A 7,179-nucleotide genomic window follows, 5' to 3' on the forward strand; every position below is an offset into this window, starting at 1 on the left:
CTCGAGATGGGAGTCGATTGTTCCAGAATAACAACTGGGTATAAATACGGGCATATTTTGTGAATAAGTTTAGTGTATAAGATAAATTCGTCTGTAACTTATATAAATAAAGTCGTATATAAATTACGAACCGCTAGTTTTATTGTAATTAGAAGTAATTACACTAATCACGCTACAGTTGGTGTCGGTGTTCGGTTAACTTAGTGCGATATAAATAAGTGAATTACAGAGAGACTTTAAAAGACTTTTGAACTTTAGTCGTCGGGAATAACCGGAGTGCGTTAATTGTTCGGTATTCGGAAAGACTTTAAAATACTTTTGGACTTTATTCGTCGGGAATAGTTAAAGTGCGTTGATTGTTCGGTATTCGGAAAGACTGTTAAAAGACATTTTGGAAAGTACGTGTGTGCCGACCAAAGATGTTGCTACAAGAACTTACAGTAAAACAGCTCCGTGAACAGCTCGAGGAACGGGATCTGGACAGCAGTGGGCTCAAGATAGTCCTACAAGCACGACTCGAGGATGTCCTCACGAAGAACGGAGAAGACCCAAAGACGTTCCACTTCCAGTCAGCAGAACAAGTAATCTTATCGAAATTAAAAACTGTTTCTGAAACGATCGATGAAACTTCTAGAAGAAGCGACGAGAAACTTGAAGAAGTTAGTAGAAGAAGCGACGAGAAACTTGAAGAAGTTAGTAGACAGAACAACGAGAAATTTGAAAGTGTTTCTCAAAAGATCGATGAAACTTCTAGAAGAAGCGACGAGAAACTTGAAGAAGTTAGTAGACAGAACAACGAGAAATTTGAAAGTGTTTCTCAAAAGATCGATGAAACTTCTAGAAAAAGCGACGAGAAATTTGAAAGTGTTTCTCAAGTAATTAAAGACGTTTGTAGACAGAATGACGAGAAATTTGAAGAAGTTTCTAGAACATTCGATAAGATGCAGAAAAGTGTAGAGACCGTAGAAGAAAAGATCAAACAACTAGAGAGCATGATAACCGATACAAAAGTACAACCATCAGTTAATGCAGCAGCGTTAGATCCGGTAGTGAAAGATGAACTACCGAGAGACGAAACGTCGCATAATATGAGATTCAAATTACCACCATTCGATGGAAAGTCCTCTTGGTCCATATATCTTAGACAATTTGAAGCTATTGCGACCGCCAATCATTGGACCGAACAGGAAAAGGCTGTTTCCTTGACTGCTGCTTTGCGAGGTGATGCTGCAGATATATTAAGATCAATTCCTAAGGGTCAAGAAAATTGTTACCAGACCTTGTTCACTCGTCTAGAAAAACGCTATGGAGATGCCCATCTACAACAAGTATACAAAGCACAACTGCGAAGTAGAAGTCAACGAGCAAGTGAGAATCTGCAAGAATTTGAAGCAGATGTGGCTCGTGTGGTGCGGTTGGTTTATCCAGAGGTGCCAGACAGCGTTTTAGAAGAAATTGCGGTAGATACCTTCGTCAATGGGCTGAAAGATAGTGAACTACAGAAAGCTTTACGACTAGCAAGACCGAAAGTTTTAGATGAAGCACTTGCTATTGCCTTGGAACACGAAGCAGCTAGCCAAGCTTCACGAAACAATCGAGTAATAACCGTGGAAAAAGGCGATAAGAGAAAAGATGAACGTTTGGTGGAAATAGCACGGAGGGTGATTCGTGACACGATGCCGAAGAGACGCATGAAGAGGGCTGGAAGAGTTGGTTCAAATACAGATGCTTCCTCGATACGGCCATGCAGTGAAAGTTGTAATCACCGGCTTAAACTAGATGAACAGCTTTGCCCTGTGAGACGAACTACCGTCGTTAATGAGCAATGGCAGCCACAACAGTTACAAGAAGCCCAAGAAGGCGATCCATGTATAAAAAGAGTATTGGATTGGATGCGTCGAGGTGAGAGACCTAGTTGGCAAAACATTAGTGCATGTAGTCCGGAAGTCAAGGCCTACTGGAGCCAATGGAATTGCCTGGTACTAAAAGATGATCTTCTGTACAGAACCTTTGAGAACGATGATGGTACAGAATCTAAGCTTCAGTTAATTGTACCTAAAAGTAAAGTGTCAGAAGTATTGCGTCAGTTGCATGACGGTACATCAGGTGGACACTTTGGTATTACGAAGACTCTGCAAAAGGTTCGAGAACGGTTCTATTGGGTGAACTGTAAAGATGATGTAAGAAGATGGTGCCGAAAATGTGAACCGTGTGCATCCGGTAATGGTCCGGTTGGTAAAAAGAGAGCACCCATGAGACAGTACAATGTTGGAAGTCCTATGGAAAGAGTAGCTATCGACATTGCAGGTCCATTTCCAGAAACCGATGCTGGAAATAAATACATCCTGGTAGCCATGGATTATTTTACAAAATGGACTGAGGCCTATGCATTACCAAATCAAGAAGCTGCTACCGTTGCAGAGGTACTTGTTAAAGAATTCTTTAGCCGATTTGGTGTTCCCTTGGAGATCCACTCCGACCAAGGGCGAAACTTTGAGTCAACTCTTTTCCAAAACGTTTGTAAATTGATTGGTGCCAATAAGACCAGAACAACACCCCTGCATCCTCAATCAGATGGGATGGTCGAGAGGATGAACCGAACGATGGGTAAACACTTGTCCAAAGTTGTATCTGAACATCAGCGAGATTGGGACCAACACATTCATTTATTCCTGATGGCCTACCGCTCGGCCGTAAATGAAACTACAGGTCAAACACCAACCTGCCTGATGTTGGGTCGTGAAGTTCGGTTGCCCTGCGACCTAGAGTTTGGCTGCGGACCTTCCGAGGAACATGTTGCAGGCGAAGACTACGTTGACCGCCTGAAATTACGAATGAACAACATTCATGAACTTGCCCGACTACACATCCAGATAGCCAGTGACAGAATGAAAGATCAATATGATTCTCGATGCAAGAATGAAAGCTTCGAAGTAGGTGATCTTGTCTGGCTTTATAATCCGCAACGTCGTCGAGGCTTATGTCCTAAACTGCAAAGACAATGGGAAGGTCCATATGAAGTTAAGAAGAAAATAAATGACGTAATATATAGAATTAAGAAGTTGCCAAACGGTAAACCAAAAGTTATTCACATAAATCGTCTTGCACCATATGCTGGCTCAAATGAAACAGAAGAAGCACGAGTCCTCCAACAGGAGATGAAAGATGTCGCACAGCCAAGTTTTAATCAATTTATGTCAAATTACGCAGCGAGAAAGAGTGCTAGATTCGGCGAAAGAGTGCTAGATTCGGCGTGACCACAGAAGTTCAGCAAGATCTGTTTGGTGTTCCAGAAAACGTCTCTCTGGCCCACTGTGTTGCCCAAGACCTCGAGATGACTAAAGGAATATCGTCCGTATTCAATAGAAAGTTCGGCCGCCTGGACGAGTTAAGAAATCAGCAGCCTAAAATTGGAAGAGTACTGCGATTGGAAGATGGTTCTCGATCTTTGCTGTATATGGTGACCAGAAAGTCTTATACGGACACGCCAAGCTACGAGAACATATGGCGTGCTCTAACTAATTTGAAGAAAATCGTGTGTAATTATGACATCAAAAATTTGGCTTTACCAAAAATAGGCCATGCAGTAGAAAATCTGGATTGGAAGATTGTGAGAAGCATGCTTGAAGTGGTCTTCAGAGGAACTGGTGTACAAATCACTGTGTGTTGCATGAACCCGAAGATGTCGTACCCTTCAAAGACAGTAGACTGTTATTTCTTCTTGAAGGGTGTATGCAGAGCTGGAGAGTCGTGTAGATTCCGCCATCCTGGGCCTTCATTTAGAGTTGCTGATCGAGACGCTCAGATCTTAAGAGGGGAGCAGTGTAGCGGAAGAGAAATCTTGGCCGATCCCCGTATAACAGTAAACACCTCGAGAATGACGTAATCGGATGTGCTAGGCCTCGCCGGAGAATTCTGGAAGGTACGTCACGTAGGCGGAACAAGCCGATAGCTCGAGATGGGAGTCGATTGTTCCAGAATAACAACTGGGTATAAATACGGGCATATTTTGTGAATAAGTTTAGTGTATAAGATAAATTCGTCTGTAACTTATATAAATAAAGTCGTATATAAATTACGAACCGCTAGTTTTATTGTAATTAGAAGTAATTACACTAATCACGCTACAATATCTTACCTGGTTTATATATTGTAGAGATCAAAACAAATGCTTAAATGCCAATATTATACCAAGCACAACAGATAAATACACTAAGTCAAAAATTAAGGTATCTGGTGATCAATTAAAAGTGCCCTGGCACTGCTTTAAAATGAAGAGTTATTAGAATAAAATATTAATCAATCTGATGTGCAAATTTATAAAATCAACTATTGCACCTAACTACACGATAACAATTATTCTCTTCCAAAGAACAAAACCAAACTAAGAAAAGATGACTTCGATATAAATATATTAGATTGAAAGAACCATCGATGTTTAAATAAAACCACCCAACGCCAATAATATTAAGTTTTAGTATAGATATACAATAAAATTATAAAACTTCATAGAATGTACGTGACAAATGTGAAAATTCAAATAAATTTATTATGGTTGATATAACCTTACCCCATTGTAGGTACCTTAGACAAGGAATCCTTGTCTAGGTAGGTACTTATATTGCTAAATCTTCTATTTTTACTAGGTTACCTGAAATGTCTTTCAACAGTTTAGGTATAAAAATATTTTAGTAGGTATTACCATAGCCACCTTTACTTAACAAGCCATGAAGTTGAAACTTGGCAACATCTATTGGTAGACCGATTAATTCTGACAGTTCTCATTTGTTTTTAAATAATTTTCATTGTACTTACAGAGAAACTGAAATATTTTACAATATTTCGTGCTCCAAATTATAAAGAACATTAAAAGGTATGTTAGTAAGATGATTTTAGTTCAATATAATATATTTTTATATAAACTTGCGTGCATATAGAAATCCGTCCACTTAAAAATTTTGTCATTTTTAATGTCTCATATTGCCTAAACCTGTTGGCAGATTTAAGTGATTTTTATAATATGTTATAGCCTAATTCTTTAACAATACCTCTGTAATAATATTGTTGGTAAACAGTTAAATTTTTATGGTGTACCGGGCATTTAAAAAATACTGAAATTAAAACCCAACTAGTAGACTCCGGTTTTCTTAACATTCTATTTTTTTGATTAATTTGCTTATGTTTAACAACTAGATTTGTTCTTTATCAATTCAGGGTGTTTCTAAATAAGTGCGACAAACTTTAAGGGGAAAGGGACAAAATGAAAAATTTTGACGCCTGTATTTTAAAGGTAATCATTTTTTTCGAATTCTGAGAAAAGTAATAAGTATTTTTGAAAAATTTAAACGCAGAATAAAAGATTACTTTATTACCGAGGGCCAAAAGTCCCTTAGAATGAATAAAAAGTTTTTTTTAATGACATATTTGAAACTAAAAATCACACTAAATTTTCTTAGGTTTTCACCCCTGTAACTTATTAAAATAAACATAGAAGTTTTCAGCGACTTTGGGTCCTTGGTCCTAACGTAATCTTTCACCCTGCGTTTAAATTTTTGGAAAATGCTTATTAGTTTTCTTAGGATTCGAAAAAAATGAATCCCGTTTATATTCTTGTTATTGGTTTTTTTTTTTTGTATAATAAACGTTACTTACAAGGAATTACTTTTAATATTATTTTGTACAAACTTCCAATTAATAATATTTTCTTGTTCGACTCAAAAAATACTATTAATTTTACCAGAATTTGTACTTTAAAATCGTAGTTTCGAAAGCGGTAGTCCGAAAGTCAGACTACGGACGTCATCAATTGCGACGTTGCCTTTTTCTCTTCATGGCTTGTAAAGTAAAGGTGGCTATGGTATTACTCAAAACAGAGACAACTCGTAGAAACATATTGTTTAGATTATATTGTCAGTTGGGTAGAGTTAAAGGCAAATTTTTATAGTTTAACAATTTTATAGTTTTCGTTTTGGGCCCTGCGAGGGCTGCGAGGCCCCCTTTGAGGTCGAGGCCCCTAGGCAACTGCCTACTTTGCCTAATGGTTAATCCGGCACTGTTCGAGATGCACTTTGAAAATGCATTTTTCTTATTCCCAAAATGCAATTTTCTTCTTCCGGAGATCAATTTAGTTCAAATAATTTTTTGGCACTCTCCCGAATCGATTGCTCATCTTATTTACAAAATTCCTAGGTTTAATGCTTCGTTGCCTCGCCTAGTGGCAAAAAGTGTGTCCTGATCTTGGGACTTCTAATTCGTATTCGAATGTTCGTTGTTTTTGCAGTGAGTCTGTCTTCTGATAGTAATAATTTGACATTGTAGGCTGCAGTTTTTAATCTTACTGGTTTTTTAGGCGATTCGACCTAGTTCTTGCTGCCTCCGCTTTCCTCTTTCATCAAGGTATTATTTTCGGAAATCATGATTCTTATGTTATCATGAAATTAGACCATTGTATTTTTTTTGTACCAGAACTGAACCATTGTTGTACACGTGTTTCGAGATATTCAACTCTCACCAGGAACACTTGGAGTAGTTCAAACTAAAGTAAAAGTGCAATCTATTTGGCCTTATAGTATAGTCGGTTCGCTAAACTCAGACACAACTGGCTAATGATTTTAGTAGGTACTTTTTTGTTTTTTGCCAATTTTGCCAAAATTCGCAAAATTACTAACTATTTAGTAATTATTAACTATTTAGTAATTATTTTTTTGCCAATCTTACGAAATTGGCAAAATTACTTACTAAAATCACTAGCCAGTTGTGTCTGAGTTTAGCGAACCGACTATAACATAATGTGCCCAAGTAGGTACGTTAGCAACGACTCTGTACGAAGCAGCAAGAAGTTCTATACGAAGCAACAATGGTAAGCTATAGATGTATTGTCGGAATAAAAGGTTTGTTGATTGTTGGTTTGCATCAATTCTATTCACTGATAGGACAGTCAATGAAGGTATGTGGCTCCAAATTCCATCCTACTATATCAATTTACGTGATATTTTTACAGTAAGTAGGGAATAGCCCAAGAAACCCTATGCCGATATGTGCTTTTGTCTTGGGGGCGGTTCCCACCCTTTCTCGGGGGTGGAACATTTTTTGCTTAAATAACTACGGAACTTGCTAGAGAACCTAATACTAAGCAAAAACTGTTTCTAAAACTCAATACTTTTTGAGTTATTCCTGGTT

The sequence above is a fragment of the Diabrotica virgifera genome, chromosome 6 (genome assembly GCF_917563875.1).
Source record: "Diabrotica virgifera virgifera chromosome 6, PGI_DIABVI_V3a".
Classification (NCBI taxonomy): Eukaryota; Metazoa; Arthropoda; class Insecta; order Coleoptera; family Chrysomelidae; genus Diabrotica; species Diabrotica virgifera.